Below are 15,820 nucleotides of genomic sequence, written 5' to 3'. Positions count from 1 at the left end.
ATGTAAATGTTATTCAAGATAATTCTGCTGGTGTTTCCAGCCAACTTATTTGAGAGTTTTTTCATGTTTACTGTCTTGTCCTAACTCTACAGTGAATCCTGTGCTAATTAAAAAGGAGAGTCGCTTAATTTGGGAGTTTACCTTAAGCAGGTAGCTCTAAAAGCCCTCTTTAGAGTGGAGAGTGAGACAAGAAGTCATCCTGATTCTCACATAACTACTTGTGGGCAGATGTACCCAAGACTTTGTTTTCCGTATTTTTCTTGGCTAGCAAGCAAAGTTCATTAAAATGTATAAACACCTCAAAAATAGTTCAAGTTTTTATTGTTCTCATAGCATTGTGTTGCTTTGCTTTAAACTAGTCCAGAGTAATTCTAAAGCTATGCAAATGTAAATTGAGATCATTCCTTAATGTTGGAAAGTCTTGAAACACAAATGAAACCTCTTGAATTGTTGTAGTTTTTTCTGACTGACAGACACCTTGAGGCAACCTATTTATTCATGTCATCAGTGGATGGCAAGCCGAGGTTTTTCTGGAGCTTACTATATAATCAGTTTGAAAGCTGTGTGTCAGAAGAGAAAGGCCTTGTTTCTGAGTACAGTATAAACAGTGCAGGAGTTTGACACTAATGATAAAAGTATCATTGCATTAGTGTGGAGAGAGCATCTGAGCGGATGCAGATGTATCATACCAAAATGATTAAATGGTACCACTTAGAGCAGAAGTAGTTTATATTGGGGGTGATACCCAAGTAGAACCAATATACTACACTTTCCATTTGATACCTTTTCTACAGGCAGGCAGCTTCTGCTCTAATTGTTAATGCTTTACCTGTAGCTGAAGACTGCAGTACTCAGCTGTGAAAGCACCTGGGATACTGACAGCCAGAGCACAGGGCTAAGCCCACTTGACTAATCTTGATGTGGTGCATTTCTGTTTCTGAAAGGTTGCCTTGATATTTTCGTGGCTCTGGTGTTTTCATGTTATTTTTTTTTTTTTTGTGATGCTTTCCTTTAAATCATGGAGGTAAATTAACTGTTGTTCCAGTTAAACATGCATTTTTGCTTGGGGCCAGACAGCTTGTGCTTGCACAAAGGAGACATGCTAGGTGGGTGAGAATTTCTTGGAATAAGTAGTCAGTCTGGATTTTTGTTGCAAAAGCTTAAGTTTCTGTTAATTGAGTGTTCATTTCAGAATGAATTATGTAGAACTCTAAGCTTCCTGACTTACTTGATTTCCATCCCTTATTACTGCCATACCCTGTTTTCTCTGTCATTTACTAATTCAAAGCAAGACCCCCTTAATAGTTGGAAAGCCTCCTGCAACATCAGAAAAAAAAAAAAAAGGCGTGGAACAAGATTTAGGTGAGTTAATTTTGAAGTATTTGTTGTATAGAGAATACAGAAGAACATGTTCAGGCTTGAATTAGGTATGTGCTTTATCTCCCAAAGAACAGTTCAGAATATTTTATGGAGTTTTCCAGAAGTTCTTTCAAATTAGGTGTCTCTACAGTACTTTACTGAATTTTGAAAATTGCTCTGCAGATCAGTGAATTTTCCTTTTTTCCTTTTGTACTTAATCCCTCCAGTCTTTTGTGATAGCCCAGCCCTGCTTGCTGTGTTGGGAGAGACGCTATCAAAATCCCCTTAAATGCCAGAGCCGTTGGATAAAGGCATAAAGAGACAGCAACTTGCAGGTGATTACAGAAGTTTTTGGCTTTTTCAGATTTTGGGGCTCTGATGTAATCAGTAGAGATGCATGCTCCTTTATAGCAACTCTTGAAGATACTGATGACACATTTGTTTTCTTCATTTAACTTCTGTGGCTAATTCTGAAGTAGTTCAGATTGTCTGAAAAACTGCACGTTAAAAAACCTTGGTAAGATACGTAGATTTGTAGGCTTTAGAGTGTTTAACCTTAAGAAATTGCTAAAAAATCAACACAATTTTAGAATTATATTTAGAATGGGAACTTTTAATTTCTCTGGCTTTTTTTGTCTGCACTGTTGTATCAGAGGGCACTATTGTATCAGAGGGCTTTCTAGCTGTGTACGTTATCTCACTATTTTTAGGAAAATAAAAAAGAGTAAGGAACTTTCTGTTGTAATTTTAAGATAAAACTAAAGAAAAAAGAAATGCTGTGATTTGTTCCCTTGCTTGGAGAATATGGGAGACTTTTAAACAATTTTTATTACAAACTTAACTTGACAGAGGTATGGTGTGGATTAAAACCTGAATGTCGTTTAGCATCTTTTGCTGTAGCAACAAGAACTTTAAAAATTTGCACTGCATCTAGCACAAAGACTAATGAATTAATCTTTTTTGCTTTTTATTAAGTACTGTGAAGTTAATTGCAGTAATAAGTCTTCTTTCCATGTAGCGAGTTTGCAAATATAAACCAGCATGTTGTTAGCTGTCTTAAGGAAAATGTCAGTTACATCAATATGCATTCATTTTCATAGAGATGCCCTATTGCTGCTGTTTAACAGCAAGAAGTACTGAATGGTAACCAGATGACTGTGGTCAGATACACCGAGTTAATTCTATAGAGTAGGACTTTCAAAAGTACCAGACTGTACATCATACTTCGGTAAGTAGCACCCTTAAATAAGAATTCACCTGTGTTTGCCATTGGCAGTAGTTCTTCTTTTTGAAATCATACAAGTCCACCTGCTTTCTTCTATTAATTGCCAGTCTCCTAGGTAGCGCTCTGTGAAGAGAAACCTCAAAATGTTCATGCTATGTTGAAGAAGCAGGTAGAGAAACTTTAATGACCCCTTGCTTGTCTGTTTTAGATGCCTCCACAAGCATCTAGGGAGGGCTTGTCTCTTTCCTCTGCTGCTAGAGGGAACTTGGTAAGAGTGGCCAAGAATGTCAGCCAACTCTGTATTTTCTGTTGCCAGATTTGCTTTGCTAAATTAGTATCCCATGTATTGCATTGGAACAGGTAACGTAGAATATGTTGACTTAGAACTAGGGGACTTTCTGCCTGTTTGTCCTAATGGATGGATCTGACTTTTACACTAATGACCTTCTGGTCTGTTTATTAAATATGGCCCATGACTTTTTACTAAATTAATTCAATCACATTGTTCTTTTACAGTTCTATTAAAGCAAGAAATTCGGTGCACCCTCAGTAGAGAGGTTATTTCTGGTGTCAGGGAAATCAATGCAAGGTGCCTGTTAGCAGATTAATTTTTGTTTATACTTGAGGTTTTCTTTGTTCCTGTATTAGTTTAAGGTTTTGGCTCTAATGAGCATATAGGAATGTGAGTAATAGAAAAATAATACTGAGTCTCTTTTGGACACTTGAAGTGCTTCATTAGGTATAAATTGAGTAGAAGAACGTGTGGAAAGTTTTTTCAGGTGTCATCACCTGGGATATATAATCTTTTCATGTTCTTGGTATCCAGTAGTCTGGAAACTAATGTGGTTGTCTTGGAAACAGGCTTTATTTTCCTTTTGCAGATATCTAGATGTGAAATCATTGTCTTCCTTGAAAATCTGGATTTAATACTTCTGAAAGAAATAACTGCAAATTTTAGATGCTTGTCCTCTATTTAAATAATTGATATGGGAGCCTGTAAGTGGTGTTTGCATTGTCTGCTTTTATTACAGTTGTATGATTATGTTGCTAAAACAATGTTTCTTTAGTTTTTTTTAAGGTAAAATGCCTGTACTTATTGTTGATACTTGTCTGGGAGTTACATACAGTGAAGCACTTTGCCGATTTCCTAGCTTAATATTTAAATAGAAATATAGCAGTATAACTGCATTGAGGAATTTAAGTTCCTAAAAATGAACTGATACTAGCACTTCCAGTCTTTGCCTTTGCCCTGCTTTAAATAAAACAGCATGTGATAAAACCTTGACTATTCTGTGGGATTGTAGCATAATATTTGCCAGCCAAAACATCAGCAGTAGACCAAAGTGCACAGGGCAGCTTTTTGTTAGCTAAGGAGCTGCCATGCACAGCATAAAAAGTCAAAGCAAAATAGAAACTGAGTCAAGAAATAATGATCTTTCAAACTGCTGAGGAGTTATTAGGATTTGTATGAAAATATGAAATGATGTTTTTGCAAGAAGTTTTAACTTTTCTAGTCTGTAGCTTATTTGTCCAGTCACAGCAGTCTTAGAGTTTGGTATTAGTGTAATTTCATTATAATTTTTACAGGTGAAGGCCCAAGCTGAATAATTTTCCGTATTTTGTTTTCAAATTGTTAACTATGTTAAGGTCTAATGTTTTTTTTTTAATGTATTTTTCTTCCAAGTATTTTTGCCTGCAGTGCCAATTTAAAAGACTCTCCAATTCTGATACCTACTTTACAGAAGAATATATTTTTTATTCTTTCATAAAAAAGTGGATTTTTTTTTTTTTTTTTTAATGGAGCTCGTACTTTGACTGATACAACCTGTCCAGGGGAAGAGAACTATGGCAGGATCTTGCTGAGCTGCTCAAACACATTTATGTGACTATCTCTTCCATTCTACCTCCCATCTCTTTCTCCTGCCCTGTTTCTTGTACAGCATCTACATTTCAGATTGCTCTCTCTTTGCAGAACTTAATTGGTCATGTTATTTTTTCTTAAATGTTGTTCTTCTTTCAAATATGCACCAATGTTTTTTCCTTACTTCTTCCCTACAACAAGCTCATGCTTTCTATTTAAGGCCTGAGGTGAAGCTTATTAACGTTAGTGGAGAGGATCTTAAAGACTCTGGTTGTTATCATATGATGCAAAAAGCTTTTAGTGACCTAGATTTTGGCCCTGATGTACAATACTGATGTAAGTATTGTGCATCCAGAAATAAATATAATCACAGCTTGTTTTTCCACAAATTACAGTCACTGTGATGCACTGTAATGCTATTGTGCTCCATTTTGGACTTAATAGCATTTATATACGTTTACCTTGATGGTCAGGCCACAGACTTCCGACTTCTATCTCAAATTATGATCTCTTAAATCTTACATGAGAAAGGACATTAAAATAACACGTTATTTAAACTACAAACAAAGCTGAGCTAGTCCTTGAGCTTTTTTTGCATTCCTCTAAATAAATGTAATTTCTTCCACTTCAACGATATTAGTAAGTTCTGTTCAAAAAGAGTAGTCCATTTTGTACTTTCCTGATCAAATAATAATTCTCCATGCTGATTACTAAGTATTACATAATTATATTCCCTGGCTCCATTTCAACTGAACAATTTTTCATTCTCTTCTCCCAAACTGCAAACAAGCAAACAAAAAGCCCTGAACCCTTACGGTAACAGTTCTACATAGTTACGTTATGTGCTTCTCTATAGTTACATTATGTGCATCATTGTGTTACTGTGATTGCTGCCCTGAAATTTGGTCCATAATCACATATTCTAGCATCCTTCCTGAATCTCCTGGGAAAGCAGGATATTGTTAAAGTTCTTATAGCTTTTCCTTTCAGATTAACTTTTAGAAAAGTTTGAAGTTTTCTGCTTGTTTGCATTCTGATCCAGTGACTTTGTCCTGGAGAAATTTGTTTTACCTCCGTGCATTATACTTAAAGATGCTGATACGGTCTTTCATCCTCAGAAATTAGCATAGACATAATTCAAAGTTTTCTAAAGATAAAAAGGAACTATTTTTTTTTTTTTTTTTTTTTTTTCCCCCATCATGGGTGTCACTTCAGGATGTTGCTGAGTCTGATTTCAGCAGTGTTACACAAAGATAAAGCAAACTCCAGGGGAGACATTATAGATTCATTCAAGGAGAAATAGTATTTTTGTTGGCTTTTGTAATTAAAAAAACACAAAACAAAGCAACTAATGAACACTTTCCTTTTACCATAAGAAAGGAAGGAAGTTGATTGAAGCCAGTCATCTACAGCCAGTCAGAGAAGGGTGTAGTTGCTTTTGCAGTGATGAGACCCACATCTCTGGAGGACAGTGTATCCAGTCATCACATTATGTTTTAAGACAGAAGTTTCTCTCTCCGATGCTCAGCACAAAGACAACCTACATCCCTAGCTTCACTCGGACATGTAACATTTAGATGTAGACAATCCCATTGCATTGCCAGTGCTAGATTATTCCCTTGGCTTGAAATTGCCTCTACAGCTCTTTCCATCTAATAATGAACAATAAACTATACAAAATAGCTTATCCAAGCTGCCCTGCACACAGCTTGGTTTTAGAGCTTGTAATTAATTATAATTGTGTATACTTACGAGAAAAAGGAGGATTTTATTTCATTTGCATTGTTTTTCTTTGGGGGTAAGAGGTGTATCCTGTAGTGAGGTGTGTTTTCCACACTTATGGTGGAACCATATGGTGGACACTCGAGGAACCAGTTTGGCCTGTGTCAAACGTCATTTTTGTACCTTTTGCATTTTGCAGCTGTGATTAAATGAACTCTGTGTGCTGCTCTGCACTTCCTGGTTTTATTTGCCTTTCTAGAGTGTCACTGTAGTGGCTGCCTCAGCAGAGGGGCAGGGACAGTGGTTGTTGGTTACCAGCTCTGATTTAGCCCTGTTCCAGATTTTTTTCTTTTCCCCCTTTGGGGATTCTTCTACTGCCCTGCTCAAGTGGTGATGATGCACGGGGTGGGGGGAAGAACTGGGGTCTCATCCTGGGAGGAACTGAGTTTGCGCTGTTGCTGGATTAGGAAAAAATACTTTAACAAATTTATTTTTGTTCTTTCACATAACCTGAAGTTTTCAAATATTTGTATGAATGTGTTTTCCTTTAATTTCTGAGAAGAGTGGTTTGGTTTTTGTTTTAATAGTGTGAGTAATGTTTTAGCTTTAATAAAAATAATGTACTTGTTCAGATCCCCTTTTTGATTCTTACTTACATGTCCTTAGAGTTTCAACTTAGTGTTCTTATGACTGGTCATATAAGCTACTCAGTCTGATTTTTATACGTAGCAAACCTCTGAATAAAATGGACCTATATAGTATGTTACATCCTAACTGCTGCTTAACTGAACCCTTCTGTTATTCACAGGAAATATCAAGGATGGCTGAAATTTGAAATGTAACAGAATAGCAGATTTTTTTTTTCTTTGTTTAAAGCGTCTTATTCTTTATGTCTAAGAGTTTTCAGAAGGTGGTAAATGGCTCTCAGAACAGCAGTATTTATAATCAAATTGCTCTCGTGAAATACAGATAAATTATTCAATGGAAGATCTAATTAAATCTGTAGCTTATAGCATAGCCACTGGTATCCTGTCCATTAGCAACCCTGGTGCTTCATTAAGCCAAAAACCTTGAGTTTACAGTATGTGTAGTTTAAGTGACAGAGGTTTGTGTGTGAATGCAAAGAGGATTAGAATATTATTTAAGGGTTACCTCAAGATAGGCAGTGGTGAACACAAGACTTGAAGAACTTTTGCTTTCTTTACCTCTGTTGTTGCAGCCTTTGCTGGTGCAGCACCATCTCAGCTCTGACTTTGCAGCTAATGGGCACCTTAGCCCAAATCACCCTGTTGAAAGGCTGTTCTAAGGCTTTCTTTAACATGTCTGCCCTGGGAAAATCTTCCTGGTTTTGTCACCAGAAGGCTTAGTGTTGCTTTGCACAACTCTGCCTCTCTTGGAAGATAATTAAACATTTTGATCATGTCTGTGCTGTGACACTGGTAATGAAGGAGATGCTAGAAACGAAAACCTGAGGAAAACCTTTTTCTATCACAAATAAGCTTGTAACTAAATTTTTTTTTTCTTGAATATGCCTGTTAAATTTACAGCTTAACCCTGTAGTTACGATCAACTAGTTTGTAATGCTTTATTTACCTGGAGTGCAGTGCTGTTCTAGAGGCCTTACTCTTGCCTCAGGATGTAAGTGTTCTCTGCTGCACCAGAGCTGGAGTGTCTGTGGATGAAGCATTTGGCCTCAAATTTTTTGGATGTTGGTGTTTTCCAGGGTTACATGTAAAGTCCTGTAGCATTTTCAGAAAGAAAATAATCTTTGAGAGTGCTCACACTATAGTCAGTATTTTTTTTCTTCTTCTTCTTTTTTTTTTTTTTTTTTCAAAATCACTGAGCAGTAATTCTACACCCTTGAGGCTTTTGGCAGGAGCAGTGTTAAGCCAGTGCTGAATGTTCGTGCAAGTTCTTCTTGCTGAGTTGTCTGTAGTTTGCTGTCACACACGTGATGGATGCTCAGGTGATTTAAATGCCAGAAAAGAAAGTTGTTTTTTTCACCTTCTGTCAAGACAGCTGGACATCTTTATTTCCCAGAGGTCATCTGCTGTGCCGAGTACCTCAGAGCGGAATTCCCATCTTCATTCTGTTGCCCTTTTCCTAGCATTTACTGTTTTAATTTTCTACATAAGAAACTCTGATAATGCCAGCTATATGTCATTACCTGCTATCATTCAAATGCCATTTGATGGATATTTTCAAAAGCAGGGGGAAGGTTTACTCATTACCCTCTATAGTATATTGACTTTTTTTTAAGTGATCATTGTGTGTCCTTTACAAAAACAAAGGTAGTTTGAAATTGTCTGATAATATGTTGTTCCTGTTATAGGATGTGTGACTTCATGTAACTGTTTATTCAGACTGAGTAACTCACATTTGACACTAACTGTATTTCATGAACTTTTACAAATGCTTATGGGCTGTTTTAAGTGATATTATGGGGTAAAGTGTAGGTTGTTATGGCTTAGCGTGTATGTGAGTGTGTGAAAATATCTACTGAAATTTTTCTGGGTTTCTTAGTTTATTTCCAACTGTACTTACAGCTTCAGGTAGAACGTGTATGAAGATGCTCTGGAATTTCATAAGGTGTATGTCCCATATAAAAATCAGTTCTATAAAGATTTTGTCATTTGCTCATACTCAGTTTAACAAACAAACCAGTTTTGTATTAAAATATACAGTAAATCAGTTGCAGAATTCTGTCTGAACATGCATTAAATAATTCATTCAACATATCTCTGCACAGTAATAAGAACAGGTTGTTCCTTGCTATGCTGTTCGTTCACAGCTGTTTATTCATATTACTGTCCTAGAAGCATGTGTTTGATTTTGCTTCTAGTAGCAGCAGCAAAATTTCAAATGCTGCAATTTTAAGTTAACTTCCAGAGAGCAATGAGGGGTTTAAGTTTAAGTTAACTTCCAGAGAGCATGCTTGGGGTTTTGATATCATCCTGAGAAGAATAAAGTTAAACTTGATAGCATTTTTCAGTGCCTGACTGTGCCCTGTTTAACATGTTTCAGGGTAGTGGCTTCTGATCTGGCACCAGTAGTGTTGTTTATCAGTGTTATCATTAATTTGACTGCACGTGGAGATAGCCTTTTTGGAATGGATAAATACATTGGCTTTCTATTTCAATTGCTTAAGCGGTACTAAATTTTAGATCTTTTATTAAGAGAAAATCTGGCAAGAAAGTTAATTGTACATGTATCTGCTGGAACAGGGATCTCTGTCCTTAATTCTTCTAAATGAATCTTAGAGACCTTTTTTTTAGCAATTGTCTAAAATGTAGCATTGTACATGTTGAGGAGGATGCCAGAGAAAATAGAAATTATGATTACTACTCTTCCCAGTAAAAATGGGCAAATGGACTGTTAACCCATTTAATCGTATGATTAAAGCATAAATGTCTATTAGCATTTTGTATTCACATATGAGACAAATGTCTGTCAGCATGCACTGAATCAGGTAGGAGACTATACATCTGCAGTGAGGGAGTGGGGCTTTTGGTTGTGGTTTTGCTTTTAGTCTTATGTTTAATCCTTTTTCAACTTTGAAAACAAGGCTGACATCCTTTTTGTAATGTCTGGTATTTTAAAATGTCACCCATCCCCTTGCCCTTTTGATGAATTTGTGCATTCTGTGAATACAGAGGAAAACAGTATTGCTTCAGATAGTGAATTTAAATAAAAACCCCTGTGGTTATCGATTACAGCAAATACCCTCTGTGTTTTTTGTAGAAATCACTTGAAGGTTCAAGTATTTAATCATGTCATAGGATTTTAAGGACCTTAATGGCTAGATTCAGCTTGCATGGTGTAGGTGCCAGCGTGATCTGTGGGCAGAACCAGGATCTCTAAAGAGTGCATCAGAGCATTCAGGTGAGGCATCTGCCTCTGCATTGGCAATGCGGAGAGTTTTGGGGTGTCTCTGTGGATGCATATACTGCTGGCAGTGCAGGGACCTGGCCAGTCTGCACATCGGACTGTTACCCTCCTTTAAGACTGGGATGGATGCTGGGAGGAGTGGGACTCAGGGTGCCTGTGATATGTATGGCCAGCTGGGATTGAATACTGGATAAATCAGCTGTCTTTTGATGGTAAATGGTCAGGAAAGGTTTTATTGAACTGGATTTGATTCTAATCCTCATTGTTTATCATGGCAGTTATAGACAAGGGGCAAAGGCTTTTACCGTTCAGCTGGTGGTTTGGATTTTGTTTGGGTTTCTTTTTCCATGTAGGTGCCCAAGAAGGTATACAGCTGGTGCAGGCAGAGTGTCACTGCTGTAAGAGCTGCTTACAGAGAAACAACCAACCGACCTAAACAACCCAAGATGCAGGGGTTGTCCGTGACTGATTTACAACACTTGACCATTTATGCAAGGGAAGAGAAACCCCTGTGTGCCTCTGCCATTGTTGTGTACATTGAGCTTGCCTGTGTCACGGCTGGGTTTACCTGCCTTCCGTTTTGTGTCTCCTGGCTCTGGTTCTGTAAGCAAACTGTACAGTGTGAACTGTAATTCGAATAAGATGCCCTTGGAAAATCTGCCAGATTACAGAAAATTGTGTCATGATTGACAGAGAGGTTTTGTTATATTTGGAAAGTGTAGTTATATGTAAAATAAAATGAGAGGCAGAAGCCAGGTAATTTTCTTTGCTTGGGAAAGCTAAGCAAGTGTTTGTTTCAGTTCTCCTAGTAGGGAAGATGACACTAGAAAATAGCTAAATTCTGTATCTGTTAAGTTCTAATGAAAACCCTCACTGTTCTGATACACAAACATGCTGCTCCTCCTTACTGCCTGAGAGGGACTGTTATCATCCTATTTTGTGACCAAAGGTATATTATTGAAAGAACAAATGTTGGCTTTCCCTCCTTCCCCCCTCCCCATTATGCTTTTAAACCTATTACTGAACTTTGGAGTTCATCATATTAAAGTTCATGTGCAGTTAGCAAAATGACACATTTTCTGTATAGAAGCCGGATCTTAAATTATGAAACTATGTAGCAGCAAATTATGTAGTACCTTTCTACGAATCACTGACCACGGTATGAATTTCTGAGGGAACAGTAATGTGTTAAACCAAGCTTTGTTTGTTCCTCTTGTGGCATCACAGGCAGAGAAAATGAGGTAACGCTACATAGTTCATCTTTTTCCAGTGCTTTTGTAGAGGCTGAAATGTATTATCTTTGGTGTATCACTGCCTTTTGGTAAAATGAGGTGAGAAAATAGTTTTCTGTTTTCTGTCATAAGCCAACCAAAGCCCAGCATGTTTTCAGGGTCCAATTTTGAATTTTTGTTCACATTACAAATCGATGTGACACAGTAACTATTGAGGCTTTCTGGCATGTACAAAACATTTGTTCAGCTTGAAAATAAGTGGGGAAAAAGAGCCAGTGGTGACATGTCCAGATGGGAGCATGTTGGAGTGCTGTGAAGCAGAACACCTGGTATTGAGGGATGGGGCAATACAGTCAGTCGCTGTGCATCTGGATGTAGGGCATCTGTGTGAGTGGACATTGCGGCTTTGTTGAGGACCACTGCTTCTGAGATGTGGATTCTTTAAAGCTGATGCTTTGTGAAATGTGATGCTTTGATGTTAGATATAAAAAAAAAATTAATTGCAGACTCTTTACAAGGAATTAATTTGATATTTTTGGAAATGATGATCTTCTAGTCAACAAAGCTTGTAAATTCATAACTGGTCTTTCACTGGACTTCAGTTGTTTCCAGATACCATAGCTCGTGCCTGCACAGGCTGCTCCAGGGGGTTCATCTTTATCAGTGGGGAGGACTTTTCTGCTGTTGTGGAACCTGCAGTGGTAGGACATTGCATGGAGGGGTTCTTAGGGTTTGTACATTTGGTCAGGTCTCTTGGTAAGACATGGGGAGTTTCACATTGCTTGCTTTCAGTATTGTTAATGAATTACACACTGCAAATGTTGTTGTTCTGTATAATGAGAGTTTCTTTTTTTTGGAGTCCAGAATCAATAATGGCTGGGTTTTTCTGTGCAGAAATTTGAAGGTAGAATGAGGTGGAATAGTTGATGTGTAATGTGTTGGTGTGTTACTGATATGCTAATAGCTTCAGCATCTGCCTTGATAAGAAATTCTGTAAATCACAAAGCTGAAGACTTTTTAACCCATTATGATTTTTTACCTTGTTGTTACTGTTTGATTATTTAGTTATCAGGAAAAAAACTGCATTTAGTTCCTTCTAAACCCTGGACCAGCTCTGCCATAAAGTAATACCACTGAGGTGTTGGATTACTACAGGGATTAGCTGTAGTGTCACTACTCCTGAATACACATTTAACCTAAAAAGGAGAGAAGTGATGTGGGGAGGTCAGGATTATGAAACTGTTGCTATTTTTCATATAAGGTAACTTTAACACAACGTTCTACCACAATAGATCTGTCTGTTAGAAATGAGGAATCATTTTGGTTCAGAATCTGCATCAATAAAAATTTACATTTGTTTGTGCTGGTTTATCTGTTTTCTTTAAATAGCCATAAATTAAGCTTTGCAGCAAGACTGGTAAGATCCTCCTGACTTTAGTGAGGCTGGGTGTTGTCCATAATCAATGTAGTATATTTATGTTAGTAAATGTCATTTTGAGATGTATCAGATACGCATGAATAACATTCTCCCTTCTTACCCACTTCTCTAGAATTACTAGACAGACAGCTGAAGTCATGGCTTTAGTAACTTTACTTATAATTGGATTAACAATTCAGTATGCAATAATGAGGCTTCTTTTAGCTGAAAATTGGAGATAAAAATAATCTCGTATCTCACTGCTATAATCATGTGCTTTTGAATACTCATGATACATAATCCTTTAAGAAAAAGTGTTGCCATGTAACAGTCATCACTGTTATTCAGAGTATAGGGTTTTTTTTTTTTAGTTCAGTTTCTTACATTATATTCAGAGTTGTGCTTGAAACTTTAAGGGTGCTTTAAAGGATGGCTTTTGAAAGTAGGAGAGAAGCCTATATTTTTTCCAATAAATTAACTTTTGAAGTTAATTTCGCAATTGTGAAGTTTAAGTTTCTCTTTAGAAAAATGAAAATTTAGGCTGCCTTCCAACCCAGTGTTTAAAAATGTGATTAGCTTTTGAATGACTGACTAGGTTCACTGACTTCGGTGAGTACATGCACCAAGAGGCTTTTGTTAGACTCACTCAGTACAACTTCTTTGAGAGTTGCTGCTGTGCTGTGCTGGTGCTGGGCAGAGGGGAGCCAGGGAGCGCACAGGATCAGTGCTGAGGGGGTTTGAAGGTGTCACTTCTCGCTGAATTAAATTTGCAGAACCACTTGCAAACCCTCAAATGTTGTAATTTAGGAAAATCATAAAGGTCAAAGATTGCTCCTAAGCATTGAGGAAGTAATTTTCCGTGTGTCCGCATTACTCTTGTGACCTGTTGGCCACTTGCATTTCTGCCCATGCGAAAGTTTTGCTTTTATAATGGTCCTCAGCCTGGTATTGATATAATACATACTCACTGTTTTAACTATCCACTGACATAAATGCTGTTATTTAAGTAAACATGGTCCAAACACTTGCTGTTAGAACAGGATTGAAAGTAAATCTGAACAAGCTTACTTATATTTAAAACAGCACAGAACGAGACACAGTATGGAGGTATCTGTCCTTGAAGCCCCTGGTTATTCTCCCCTAGCTTTTAATTTTGCCAACTGATTTCTTCAGATCTGGCATAATGACCCAGGTCTCACAATTGCTGAGTTCCTACTGCCTTTGGAGCATCCCAGAGACTGGGTGCAAATAACCTTATCAGTTCCCTGAAATGCATAGACTGGCAGAAAGGCTTTAGGACATTTGTCTAATTATAGATTTCTTTTTCTCATACATTTCTTCAAGAATAATACTTTCCAGATGTATCAGTTTACAAAGTGAATCCTGATGATATCCTGCTAGATAGAAAACGTGTATTTTAATAGTTACAATGACATAAATATATTTGATCTAGAATTAAGTTTTGTTTTCAGTAGTACGTGGCAGAATTAATTTGTACATATATGATATGCATTTTAACTTAGCTAAGAAAATTGACTATAGATACTAGAAGTACCTTAATAACTCTTCTTTCTTATAAAAAGTGTAGTTTTTTGTTATTTGGTGTTGATTAACAGACTGTTGTAGAAGGTTGAGCAAGAGTATGTTATTATGATATAATGGTATTAAAAAACATTGACCTGACTCCTGCATTTGTCATTTTTGTGACCTTTGTATTCCTTCCTTATTAGAACTATGCAGCACTGATACAGCAACAAATTAATGAGGACAAACAAAACTTGACAGAAAAGACTGTATATGGAATCCAGCTCACAGAAGAAAAACTTAATGACTTCCGTGATGAACAAATTGGGCAGCTGAAGGAACTGATGGACGAAACTACCAAACCTCAGAAAAAACTCACCGTTTCTAAAGACTCGGAACACAAAACCTAAAGGGTTTTAAAAGTTGTTTTAATGCATATGGAAGCATTTTGAAACTTCCTTTACAGCTGAACTTGAATGTGGTTTCTTTGGAATAATGGGCACTGCTGCTGCCATGACTTGTCTGAAACAGATGTGTCTGGCTGTTAGGGTTTCTGTGCAAGAATAAATGTTAAAATGGAATGATCACAACAATATTATGTTAATTGCAATTTTTTTTTCTCCTAATGGAAGGTGGAGACTTGAAGATTTCAATAAAAGTAAATTGACATATTTGAAATAGAAAGGTTTGTTTGTTTATTTAGCACCCACAGGGCAAAACATCTTCCTGTTTGCATATTGTCCTCTGCCTTAATGGAAAAGATGCAATTAACATTTTTTTTCTGATATGGACTAAGTAGACAAAGAACAAAGATATGGTACTAGAGTGGCTTTGTTTTGATGGAAAGGAATGAGCTGTATTAGAAAAACATATAACTGTTGCAACTGAAAGTTGGTTTTCTTCTTGAGCTTTATTGTGAAATGTACTTTAAAATAAAAGATGTATGTGATTATGAAATTGAGCTCAAAGGAACCACTGGCTGATGAAGAAGATTCTGCATTTTTCTCATAGCTAAACTTGGATTATTGTTAGTACCATGATAGTTAGAATTCAAAGGCTCTTCAAAAGCTCGGTATCCAATATTATTCGGTATTTTGTATAGACCAGAATTTGTTAAACTCCTCAATCATGGAAATTTTCCTGTTGATAATACTGCATGACAAACATGAGTAATTTATCAGTAGTAAGTTAAGTCTTCACCAGGACAGTGCATGCCTATTGTAATATACTATATCAGGACTAAAAAACAGTTCAGCTCTTCTATCTGTTAAGAAAAAACCCACCCCTTTCTGTGCAAAAGACAGCTTTCATTTTGTATTCCAAACTGAGCTTTGTATTATTAGTTCTGTTCTATTTCTGGACCTTTCCCTGTCTGTTACCCACAGCATCTTCAAGACAACATAATTTCTTTCCTCCTGGGGGATAACAGCTTTGACACGTAAGCATATTTCGAGCTGTCTAACGTAAGAACATGCTGCTTGCCAAAGCTGTGCTCCTGGATCCTTACAGGGTGCAATTTGGTGCGCAGCCTGCTTCTCTCTTCCTTACCTCTTTTCCCAATTCTTTGCTATGGTTTTAGGTTGTGGCTTGCT

General features: G+C 37.0%; 1 long non-coding RNA gene across 1 annotated transcript; it reads left to right on the top strand.

Annotated features, from left to right (window-relative positions):
* Window positions 1–608: 608 nt before the first annotated feature.
* LOC130611665 (uncharacterized) lies at window positions 609–15,188 on the top strand. The gene is made up of 3 exons (XR_008975280.1): window positions 609–1,694; window positions 2,460–2,587; window positions 14,435–15,188. It is a non-coding gene; the product is annotated as an uncharacterized LOC130611665 (long non-coding RNA).
* The last annotated feature ends 632 nt before the right edge of the window (window positions 15,189–15,820 follow it).

This window comes from Pezoporus wallicus, unplaced genomic scaffold (genome assembly GCF_028554395.1).
Source record: "Pezoporus wallicus isolate ANWC-B61680 ecotype Strahan unplaced genomic scaffold, APGP_CSIRO_Pwel_v1 scaffold_2584, whole genome shotgun sequence".
In the NCBI taxonomy this organism is placed as follows: Eukaryota; Metazoa; Chordata; class Aves; order Psittaciformes; family Psittacidae; genus Pezoporus; species Pezoporus wallicus.
This window is presented reverse-complemented; position numbering and strand designations above follow the sequence as displayed.